The 12771-nt window shown below is 42.0% G+C and overlaps 2 pseudogenes; both read left to right on the forward strand.

The window, feature by feature from the left end:
* Positions 1-7087: 7087 nt before the first annotated feature.
* LOC114632961 lies at positions 7088-8717 on the forward strand (annotated as a pseudogene).
* Positions 8718-11474: 2757 nt separating this feature from the next.
* LOC114632943 lies at positions 11475-12367 on the forward strand (annotated as a pseudogene).
* The last annotated feature ends 404 nt before the right edge of the window (positions 12368-12771 follow it).

The following is a 12771-nucleotide window of genomic DNA, read 5'->3' on the forward strand; positions in this document are numbered from 1 at the left end:
GCAGACCAACTCTGTGTCTGCCCCAGCCCAAAGGACCAGGCAGGGGCGGAAGGGCACCATCGCTGTTCTTATCATATTTGACAAACTGCTCTTTGGCTTCTTGCATAGCATAGTGCTTAAAAGACATCTAAATCCACTGACTGAGTTCATCTATAAGAATTTCCCAGAACACAAGAATATTCACAAGAATTCCAATCTGAGTGATGATTTGTAACTGTTCTTGAAAAAGTAACTTCAGTGTTTGAAAAATCTGAAAACTGGCCCAAGAGTATTGATGAAAATAAGGAGGTGGGAGAGCATGCAGAGTCCAAGGATGTTGGAATTATCATGTCTCTTAAGATGCATAAGATTTGAATGGTTATTTACCTTACTATGCTTTAGAAAAAAAATCATTATTTATAAAAGCTTTACTATAACTTTTTTTCTTTAACTTTGAGTTTAAAAAAATATGCATGTGCGTATATATTTTCCACACACACATAGTATGTGCTTTTTTTTTTTTTGAGATAAGCTCTATGTACCTGGATTGGCCTAGAACTTACTACATAGATCAAACTGGCCTCAAACTCAGAATCCTACTGCCCCTGTCTTCTGAGTGTTGGAATTGATTATAGTTGGGTCCGTCACAGCTTAATGAAGATGTGTTAGTAGACATGGTTTAAATTGTAAACAGTAGTCAGGCCCCTGAAGGCAGAGAAGTGCTGTTTTGGTAGAGTTCTTTTAAGCATCATAACATGTGGAAGAACTTTTAAGAAAGCAGCAGTGATAATTTCTGCCTTTCTTGTATAACTGCCATTATTTTCTTGGTACCTGAAGGCATGGAGAACAAGTTAAAAAATTTCAAATGCCCATTGTTAGATTAACACTTTCTTCATAGAGGCAATTATTACACTGAATTATAGGAGATAGATGAGGCAGTTACAACAAATATTGATTGGCAAAAAGAGCATGAGTTTATAGCACTTGGTTTAGAGGTAATGCACCACTAGGGTTAAAGACTGCTGCTTCTCTGCTGGCTTGTAAGGCCTCAGGTACACAGACATCCACAGATGATGTCTACCCCACTCCAAAACCCTAATATATTTATTATGCAACCATCCATTGGACCAACTTACAATCGTCAGTATTTCAGTTAATAAAACTGAGGTTCAGAAAGGCCTAAGGTCTCATAGCTAAGAGTCTATAGAGCCTCACCTGCTCTTGGCTTCAGAGCTGTAACGATGGTGCTTTGTTACCACTTAAGAACGTCTATGTTTAAAGTGGGTCTCTCCCTATTGCTCAAGCTGGTCTTCACTCCTTGGTTTAAGTTTGCCTCAGGGCCTTTGGGCCCAGCTTTAGACTCCAGCCCTGGCCCTGAAAACTCAAATCAGTAAAGTTCTCTTAAGGGTCCTCCAGAGGTTTGTGTTTCCTTAAGCACCACAAGTCTTTCTCCTTAAAGAATTTAGTGGAGCACAGTAGGAAACAGAATGTAACAGGGACCAGCAGCACAGACTCATACTACAGCTTGGCCCTAAACGATAGTTTGTTTACCTTTCAAGCTCTTTACCTGTAAAATGAAGTTCAGACTAAGCACATCTAGATCCCAAAAAGCACTGAAGTCTTCTAGATCAACTCCACTTGTAAAAAGGAGTTTCATCATGGTTTAACAGGAACAAACCTGAGGGCACCAGTGTGACCACTTATTGACAGCATATACTCTATTTCCCTCTTCTGGAACTTCATTATCTGGATGCTGAACAACATTTAAAGAAGGACACCACAAGCAGCTTGTTGTCACAATGACAGATGTCCAAGCCTTCAAAAGATCAACCCAGAATACCTATAGCATAGACTATTGATAGATCACTTGAATCAAACAGGGAGGAGGAAATTGCTAGCAATTTACTTAAAACATTCTTTTACACTCTGTATATTCCATTTCTGCCTAAGAATATACCTAAGAGCACTCTTTTGTTTTTGGTTGTTTTGAAAGAAGAACATTAAAAATTGAGTTAAGACTAAGAGCTGAATTGCACTCCTGGGTGTGCCATTCATTTGATTGTTTTTTTTTTTTTTTTTTTGTTTTTTGTTTTTTGAGACAGGGTTTTTCTGTGTATCCCCGGCTGTCCTGGAACTCACTCGGTAGACCAGGCTGGCCTCAAACTCAGAAATCCGCCTGCCTCTGCCTCCCAAATGCTGGGATTAAAGGCGTGCGCCACCACTGCCCGGCATGCCATTCATTTGAAAATAAGGTTTCCCCTCCTGTACTCGACTTTCTTCATCTCTATGAAGAGGTGGATAAGCTGGTTCTAATCTCCCATCAGCACCAACTTTTTAAAAAATGTTGCAATATAATTCACATGCAATAGGATGTTTTCTATTTGCTCATTGTTGCAATAAACTAATAAAGTCAGATTCTTAAAATTCTACATACCAAAGGGGCACTGTATCATGTGACATGCTTAAAAGGGTTTGGGAAAATGTCTCTAAAATGAACCATACTGTGGACAATGAGAAAACTGATGTAAGGAAGAGCATGTCTCAAGGTATGACCGGCAACCTTATCCTCTCATGGCCGGTAATGTTTACTTATCACTAAAGAAAGCACTGATTGTACTCACGGCCTACCTTCCAGGCATAAGACCTACTTTCTATATCACAGCACTTTTAGGTTTGTTGATACACTTGCAATCTAGTAGAATTCAACAGACAACAGTTTTACAGTGTACATTACTCTCCTACAAAGGGCTTTCTCCATTGTTGGTGGTGCAAGGCAGTCCTTACTTTCAGTGAGAAAGCCATGAGAGTCCGAGTCAATGTTCTTTCTGATGGACTGCAATCGTCTTTGCTGCTCTTCATGGCCAAGTTTAACATACTCATTGATGTCTTCCTTTGGGGAGGGAAACCACACACAGGAGAATGGAGCATTACAATCAGTGGGGCGTAATGGTGGAGGGAAATAGAGTTACCACATGCCTCATTTGCCCCAGTGGTTTCAGGATGACCCACACTTCTCTTCAATATGCTCCAACTACCACTCTAAGTGATCCTGTCCCTGGATCCAAGAATAGAGAGAATCTTATTCTGGGACTGCAACAGTACCACCAGCTTTACAGGCCTCAGGGTCTCCTGGAGCCTCATATGCATGCCAGGAGAGCATTCTGTCAGTGATTGTACCTCCAGTCCTTTTTTTGTTTTGTTTTTGATTTTGAGACAGTCTTGCTAAATTGTCCAGGCTGATCTTGAGCTAGATCTTCTGCAGAGCTAGGTCTTAGTCTGTTGAGTCTGAACTCCGGGAATAAATACACCATCTATTTTAGAACTGCACAGAACGAGTTAGATTGCTCCAAAAATATGACTTCCAGTCTTTACTCAGAGTTTACTCATCAAGTGAGAGCTGTCTCACATGTTCTGACTGAACACACTCTCACCTGCTCTCCACTTAGTAGGAGAGGAACTTCAGAAGTGGAAGTGGAGATACTGGAAGTGAATTATCCCAAGGAGGCTTGGCCTCAGAATCCGGTTGTTCAAGCCTTCCTTTATTTCTCATGGCACAAATTAATGAAACTATTATGATATTTTCTTATGTTAACACACTGTGAACTAATCAAGTCCAGCCACATTCTTCTATTAAAACCATTGTGTAAAAAAATATATATCAATGAGTCAGAGTGAACAGAACTCTATGTTAATGAAAAATGACAGGGATTGTTGCCCCCAGGGAATTGAAAGCCAAAGAGTGGTTGTCCTCATTATGTAAAATTTCAAATTACTAATCCAGGCCCCGGTGAAGGTCAGTGGATCTACAATGCTGAAGACTATATAGAATTGGCATAAGAACTCTCATAGAGATTAGTGGGCTGGAACTGCAAGATGAGAAACAGGTTCATCTTCTGTGGTAATGGTGGATTGAAAAGGAATCACCCCCATAGACTCATGTGTTTGAATGCTTGGCTATAGTAAGTGGCACTATTAGTAGGTGTGGCCTTGATGGAGTGGGTGTGGCCTTCAAAAAGTAAGTCACTGTGTGGCTGGGCCTTTGAGGTCTCCTATGCTCAAGCTACTCCCAGAGTGGCAGGCAGTCTCCTTCTGCTGCCTTCAGATCAAGATGTAGAACTCTCAGCTCCTTCTCCAGCACCATGTCTGCTTGCATGCCACCATGCTGCTTTTCATGATGATAATGGAGCACTGAACTTGTAAGCCACCCCCTATTAAATGCTTTCCTTCATAAAAGTTGCTGTCACCATGCTGTCTTTTTACAGCAATGGAAACCCTAAGACAATGGTCAACTGTTTTAAAAATATTTTATCTTTATTTTGTGCACGTATGTGTTTATGTGCTTTTGGCACATGTGTGCATGTGTTGGCACATGTGTGCATGTGTATGCACATGCTTAACATGCACATGCAGGCCAGAGGTCAATGGTGGGTGCCTTCCACCACCATTCCACCTTATTTTGAGTCAGTTGTCTGTCTTTGTACCTGAAGCTGCAAGATTTGGTTAAAATAGCTGACCAGCAAGTCCTGTGATCCTCTTGATTCAGCGCTAGGGTTACAGATACATGGATTGTTTATGTGGGTGCTGTGAATCCAAACTCAGGTTTTCATGCTTGCATGGTAAACACTTTAAAACTAAGCCTAGCATTTGATTTTTAAAAAAGAGTTACCTAATTTTATTTTTATTTTGTGGTTGTGTATGTCCATGTGCCTGAGTGCCCAAGGAGACCAGAATAGGGTGTTGGATCTCCTCGAGCTGGAGTTACCGGTGATATGAGTTGCTCAGTGTCTTTGTTTGGGTTTCTGTTGCTGTGAGGAAACATCATGACCAAAAAGCAAGTTGGAGAGGGAAGGGTGTGTTTGGGTTTCATTTCTACCTTGTAGGCAATCAAAGAAGGAAGGCAGAACAGAAAATCAAATAGGGCAGGAACCTGGAGGCAGGAGCTGCTGCATCAGCAGAGGCCATGGAGGATGCTGCTTTCTGGCTTGTTCCTTTTCACTGTAGATGTGCATAGGACTGGCCGCTAATAGCTACACAACAGAGTCAATGCTAGGTTATTTTGACATGTTCTCTGGTAAAGCTGTGAATCCATAATTCTCCAGTTTAGCCTCAGGCAGATTTTTTGACAAGGGCAGACAGCAGCCACAATCTTCACCAAAAATATCACAAAATAGTCTCTAGGCCACACACTGATATTCTTCTCCTCTGAAGCTTCTTGAGCTGGGTCCTCACAATTCACATCACCCTCAGCACCACTTTCTTCCATGCATCCACTATTATAACCCATTGAATTCTGCTTAAAGCATTCAGCTGCTTCTCTATTCCAAAGTCCCAAAGTCCACATTCCTCAAAACCAAACCAAACCAAACCAAACCAAACCAAACCAAACCAAACCAAACCCATGGTCTGTCCTATCACAGCAAAACTCTTCTCCCTGTTACCAACTGTGTCTTAGTTAGGGTTCCTATTGCTGTGAAGAGACAACATGACCACAGCAACTTTTTTTTTAAACAAAAATGCTACATATTGTCAAGGAAGTGCAAATTAAAATACTGATGCAATATCAATACACGTATTTCATCCTGATGCTGTCAGGAACCATAGCAACTAAAGTAAAGGAAAAGGTAAAAGTCTGCTTACAGTTGAGAGACTTAGCCTGTGGTCATCATGGCAGGAAGTGTGGTTGCATGCAGGAAGACATGGTGCTAGAGAATTCTATATCTGGATCAACAGGCAGCAGGAAGAGAGAGTGAGCCACTGGTCCTGGCTTGAGCTTCTGAGACCTCAAAGCCAACTCGCAGTGACACATCTCCTTCAACAAAGCCACACCTGTTCCAACAAGATCACACCTCCTATTAGTGTCACTTTGTATGAGCCTGTAGGGTAATTTTCATTCAAACCACCACACCCCATGTATAAAAAGTATTTTAAAAAATTACAACAAAGGAAGTGGTTGAAGAGACGACATAGCAGTTAACAGAATTGGCTACTGCCACATCTATGCTTGGTTTCCAGGGACTTAGATCCAACTGTCCTGGTGAGGAAATAAAGACAATACAGACAGGCGAAAGAAAGTTGGGGTCAGGGGTTCTAGGCTCTTAGATGGAGGAACATCAGCTCACTGTGTTTACCGTATAAAATTGAATAGAGAGGTAGGGTCATTGCATACTATTGAACAAGTTCTTACATACAGAAGAACGAGGAGGTAGGGTTTATGGTATACAGCTGAATCAAGGAGGCAGAGCCATCTCTATAGGGGAGCAGTCCTCAGGTCATAAACATCCATAGGGAGAAAGCTATGGTGGATCTCTTCTGCTCACAATGTCAGCAGTTGTACTCAGTCTCAAAGAGGGCTGTCCATCCCTCTGAACTTGAGGATGAAGGGTTCTTGAGATGCCCATGTCACTAGCTAACATTTGCTCAGTACTGCATTAGCTCAGGCTTTCTTTGCTTCCTACAATCTGTTCCTACAATCTGTTCTTCCAAAGGACCTGTGGTCAATTCCCAGCATCCACATGTTGGCTCACACTGTCTGTACCTCGAGTTTTAGAGGAACTGATGTCTTGGTATGGCCTCCATTGACATCAGACATGTAAGTGATATACAGACATATATGTAGGCAAAACCCCAGAATCATAAAATAAAAAAAATTAAAATAAAAATGAGTTGTTTGATATGGGTTCTGGGAAGTGAATTTAGGTCCCTTAGAAGATCAGCAAATGCTCTTAACTCCTGAAACGTCTCTCCAGCCCTTGATTTTTTTTCAATACCAAGCTCATTTAATGGGAAAGGACAGCACTGGGAGAACTAGATACCCACATGGATTGATCACTCTACTCCCCAGTGACCTTAGAGACTTCCAAATATCATCATACACTTGAATTAATTCAACATGGATCAAAGACATCAATGCAATAGCCAACACTATAAAACGCAAAAAAGAAAACACAGACAAAACACCTTTGTGACCTGGAGTTGGGCAGCAATTTCTGATAATATGATATCGGAACCAAAAAACTGAAGAAAAGAAGTAGGCGAATTGGAGTTCGGTCAAATCTTAAACTTTTGTGTACTAAAGAACACGGGCACTCTTTCCAGCCAGCACCGAGCGATGGGCATCTCTCAGGACAACTGGTACAAGTGCTGCAAGACCTGCACTAAGAAAAAACCTACCACAAGAAGCAGAAGAATGAGCTGGGACAGCCTGCAGCCAACACTAAGACTGGCCCTGGCTGCATACACATACAGCCTGAGTTTGAGGAAGCAATAAGGAGTATCATGCCCTGTGATTGGATGTGGGGAACTTTTCCTGGTGCTCTGAGTGTTGTACTCACAAAACAAGGATCATTGATGTTATCTACAATGCATCCAATAATGAGCTTGTCCACACTAAGACCCTGGTGAAGAACTGCGTTGTGCTTATTGACAGCACACTGTAGAGGTAGTGGTATGAGTCCCACTATGCACTAGGCATGGGCGGTAAAAAGGGGACCAAACTGACTCCTGAGTAGGAAGAGATTTTAAACAAAAAAGATCAAAGAAAATTCAGTTGCAATATGTCTAAAGGAAAAACAATGTCCAAATCAGTAGTCTTCTGGAGGAATAGTTCCAGCAGCGAAAGCTTCTACCCTGTATTGTCTCAAGACCAGGCCAATATGGCAGAGTAGATGGCTATGTGCTCGAAGGCAAGGAACTGGAGTTCCATCTGCAGAAGATCAAAGCTCCCTTCATTGCTAGCCTTCATAAGCTGGCCTTCATTACTAGAGTAATAAAGGTGTTTATATTTCTATATGTAAACAAACAAACACAAACAAAACAACAAGAACACTGCCTTCAGAGTGAAAACAAAGAAAAAAGCAACAACCCTTCCATGTCAAAAAATCATGTATTCGATGATAGAGTAATTCCCAGGGATACATTAAGAAACTCCTACAGTTCTAAGCAGTTCTAAAACAATGAGAAGTTGACTCAATTAGAGCTTTCTACAAAGAACAATCTATCAAGTGAATTATACCGAACAGAAGCCTTACAGATGCTGACAAACGGAGAGAAAAAATTAATGTCACCTCCAAAATTACAAGACACCACTGTGGTCGTCTGAATGATACTCTTGATTTACAATTCCAGGTCCATCTAAAGTCCAGTGGACTCACAGGGATCAAGACAATGTGTGGTTGGTATAGGAATAGTTACTGAGAACAAAATGGCCAATGGGCACACAAAGATGCTCAAAATCACTGCAAATAATAAGGGAAATGCAACACAGAAGTACAATGAGTTATCAGTACATACTCAGTAGGATGACTCACAAAAAGTAGAGAATAAAACCACGAGTAAATATATAAGCTGGAATTGTGTTGCTAGTGGAATGTCAAGCTGTGTATCCAGTGTGAGAGTGGAAAACTTTGGTGATTCCTCAAACCCTACAGGTTGCATATAACCCAGCAATTTCAATATTAGGCACATCCATAAATAAATTGAAAGTAAGGACCAAATAGTTTACTTTCATGCCAATGTTTATCAAGGCCTAAGTTACAATAGCCAAAAGGTAGAGATAGAAGCAACTCAAATGTTTACCAGCAGATGGATGGGCAAACTGGTACATACATACACAGAAATATATGTCCTTAATAGGGAATAGGGTTTTGATATTTCCTGTATCACAGAGGAACCATGAAGACATTATACTAACTGATACACGCCAGGCACCAAAAAGACATTGTGTAGATTCACCTACATGAAGTATTTAGAAAAGCCAAATTCATAGAGATAGAAAGTAAAATAAAAGTGGTGTCTTCAGGTTTCCATTGCTCTGAAGAGATACCATGACCAAGGCAACTCTTACAAGGACAACAGTTAATTGGGGCTGGCTGACATGTTCGGAGGTATAGTCCATTATTATCAAGACAGGAGCATGGCAGCATCCAGGCAGGAATGAGGCTGGAGGAGCTGAGAGTTCCACATCTTCATCTGAAGGCTGCTAGGAGAAGACTGACTTTCATTTAGTCAGAAGGAGTGTTTCATTGCCCATTCCCACAGTGACACATTTCCTCCAAAATGGCCACATCTATTCCAACAAGGCCACACCCACTGCAACAGGAACACACCTCCAAATAGTGCCCTGGGCCAAGTATATTCAAACCACCATAAGTGGGATAGGGGAGGGAGAGGGAAGTTTCTGTTTAATTGACACCAGCACATTTCTGTTTGGAATAATGAGGTTTTAGAAATTGACAATAGTAGTAAGCCACACAACAATCAGGATATGTTAACTGCCACCAAACTGTGCACATATGATAGTTAAAATTCTATTATGTATCTTTAAGCACAATAAGAAAATTAAATTAAAAATTATTTTAAAATGTTAACGACCAGGGTTGGAGAGATGGCTCAGTGTTTAGGAGCTCTTGCTGCTCTTGCTGAGAACCTGGGTTCCATTCCTGGTACCCACATAGTGGCTTACAACTGTCTGCAACTCCAGTTTTTGGGGATTCAATGCCCTCTTCTGGCTTTCAAAGGCACACACAGGTAAGCATATGGTAAGCTTACATTCAGGCAAGACACTTATACATACAAAACAAAGAAAAGTTTTTAAAATAGTAAAGATAAATAAGAAAAGTTGTTCAGTGGGTTAACTATACTTTACCACCAAGTCTGAAGAGCTGAGTTGGATTCTTGGGACCCATATGATAGAAGAAGAGAATTGACTCATGCAAGTTGACCTCTGACTTCCACAGGTGCACTGTGACAGGTGCATGCTCCCTCCAAGACAAAAATATGTAAATAAATATAAAAAGATTGAATACTGTGGTACACCAACTAAATCTCACAATTAAAAAACAGTGTATCATAGCGGATGACAGTGGGTGGCTACAAATTTAATCACGGCTAGTCTAGATTGCAGAGCCTGTGTTCCATATACCGTGCTTACTAAAGCAAATGAAAATGGCCACTAGCATGTGATATGAAGCTGTCAAGTTATAGAAATCATTCCTACTTATCAGGAATTAGTACCAGTGTAGCTTGTTTACATGGGGTGGAGAAATTCGATCTTGTCCCAGTACAAAGGACTCAAATCATGTTGACATTCTAGGGAACATCACACTTGGTAGATACTATGTTATACTGATAATATGCTGTTAACCAGACCTATCAATGTTACAAATGGAATCTGCTTTGGATGCTTTGTTAAGACACATGCAGGCAGCTGAGAAGGTGGGAAGTAAAATAGAGGCTCTGATGTTGTGGTAATTATTTAAAATGGCCTCTGGCTCAGGCTGACTATCTAAGCTGCAGCAACTCTGCCTAGCCAAGCCTCCTGTTTCTCTGCTGGAGGCCATGTGTATGCTGCAGCTAGAAATGGCCAACTAGAAACACTAGCCCTGCCACCCACGAGATGTCAGCTTGGGAGATGGCTCAATCTCCCATGCTGTCTCTGCAAGGCTGGGCATTGCCTAGACCATCCCACCATCCACGTGGGCCCACATGGGATGGCTGAGTCAGTAAGACACTGAGTTTGATCTCTAGCAGCCGAGCAAAAATCGGAGCATCACTCACATGGAAAAGCTGGGTGTGGTCACCTGTACCTGTAATCCCAATTCTGGAGTGGCAGTGACAAGAGGACCCATGGGACTTGCTGTCCAGCCAGTCTAGCCAAATATGCAAGCTTTAGGTTCAGTGAGAGAGCCTCTCTCAAAAAATTAGGTGGAGAGCAGTTGAAGAAGATGGCTGATGTGAATCTCTAGCATACACAAACACACATACACACACACACACAAACACACACACACACACAGACAGACACATACACAGGGGCATGCACGTATGCATACAGGCACACACCACACATGAATACATAAAAAGAAAAAAGAAACAGGTAAAATTAACTTAATTTATAGGGTTGGTTTAACTTAATATATCCAAAACATCATCAGTGTCCTTAATATGTAATCAATATGAAAACTATTGTGGTGTTTTACTTTTTGATACCATCTTTGAAATCGGTATGCAGTTTGCATTTGGTGTAAATATTAATTCAGATCAATCACATTTCTACTCCATTGTGTTATCCAGTACAGCACTATAGCATTATGAAATTATAAAAACCAGGGCAGATTGGACCACACTCTCCCACAGCTCCTATTTTAGTGGCTATTATCATCACCTCTGGCAATCTATTCTATTTCCACCATTAAGCTAATGAATGCTGGCTCACATCCTTCTTTGTGAGCTGAGGTTGGCACATGAGGGGTTCTATAGACCTCAAAGAAACAGACAGGCCCGGGATTACCATTAGATTAGGAGTCAACTAGAGAGTGACAGAGGCAGTAACCGATTGTCAGGCGGCGCCTCCTCTGGCTCAGTTGGAATTCCATGGGGTCCAACAGCTCCTGAGTGGAGACTGAGTGAAGGTGAAAGCTGCCGCGGCCGGTTACCGTTCTCCTTACGGCGTGTGGCAAATGGAAGGTCTCCATTCTGGATGGCTTGGAGTGTCCACCATGAGGAGAAGTGAGGTGCTAGCTGAGGAGTCTGTTGTGTGCCTCCAGAAAGCTCTAGCTCAACTTTAGGAAATATGGGAATTGACTGGGATCCCAGAGGAGCAGAGACTGCAGAGAACCGAGGTCGTGAAGAAGCATGTAAAGGATCTTCCGGATAGAACGGCTGCTGAAGAAGAGGGCCTGCGGGAAAGGCTTCTCAGAGCATATCCGTCTGCCAGAAGGAGCTGAGTACCCGGTGCAGTGAGTTACAAGTGAAGCCATTTCAGGAAGAAAAAGAAACAACTGTCTTGCAACTAGAAGAAGATTTGCGCACTCAAGTAGAATTGATGAGAAAACAGAAAAAGGAGAGAAAGCAGGAACTTAAGCTACTTCAAGAACAAGACAGAGAACTCCATGAAGTTCTTTGTATGCCTCCCTGTGATGTGGACAGCACCCGTGTCCCCACCTTAGAAGAGCTGGACCTATTCCGACAGCATGTGGCAACATTGAGGGGAACAAAGGAACCGAGGCCTGAACAATTTGTCAACATTAAGAGACAAATCATATTGTGTGTGGAAGAATTAGAGCAAACTCGGGATACAAGCTTTGAGAGAGATGTAGTGTGTGAAGGTGAAAGTGCCTTTTGTTTATCACTGGAGAATACTGCAACATTACACAAGTAGCTAAAGCAGCTGGAAATGAAAAAGTTACAAAATGCAGCAGAATGTGAGGGGCTCCGTGCTCAAACCCGAGAGCTCTGGGATAGGTTACAAACCCCTGAAGAAGAGGGAGAACCTGTGGCTCCATTTCTGACTGGGTCAGAAACCAAAATCAGGAATGTGCTGAAATTAGAATTGGATCCGTTAGAAGAACTGAAAATGCAAACCATAAATCAAGTGGTTGAGACAATCTGAGTGGAGTATGTTACAGAACAGTGGGAATTACATCAGTTAGAGAAGGAGTGAGCCAAATAGGAGAGGCAGCCAAAGAACAAGAGACAGACAGAGACCAAAATGCTGTACGACAGTGCTCCCCGGACACCTAGCAAAAGACCAGGACAGACTCCCAACAAGTCTGGCAAAGTACACCAGATGAACACTACCACCATGTCTAGTGCTACACCTAGTAGTGGCATTCAGCCTGTCTTTGGTGGATCTGTGTACCGTTCACCTCTGTCTTGACTACCCACTTCTGGCAGCAGCAAGTCAGTAAGTCCTCTGTGTTCTAGAAAGGAAACACCTCGAGCTGCCCGGCTTAGGGCCAACAAGGAGAACTTGGACCTCAATGGCAGCATCCTGAGCACGAGAACTTTCAAAGG

Source organism: Grammomys surdaster, unplaced genomic scaffold, assembly GCF_004785775.1.
Source record: "Grammomys surdaster isolate TR1022 unplaced genomic scaffold, NIH_TR_1.0 472, whole genome shotgun sequence".
Classification (NCBI taxonomy): Eukaryota; Metazoa; Chordata; class Mammalia; order Rodentia; family Muridae; genus Grammomys; species Grammomys surdaster.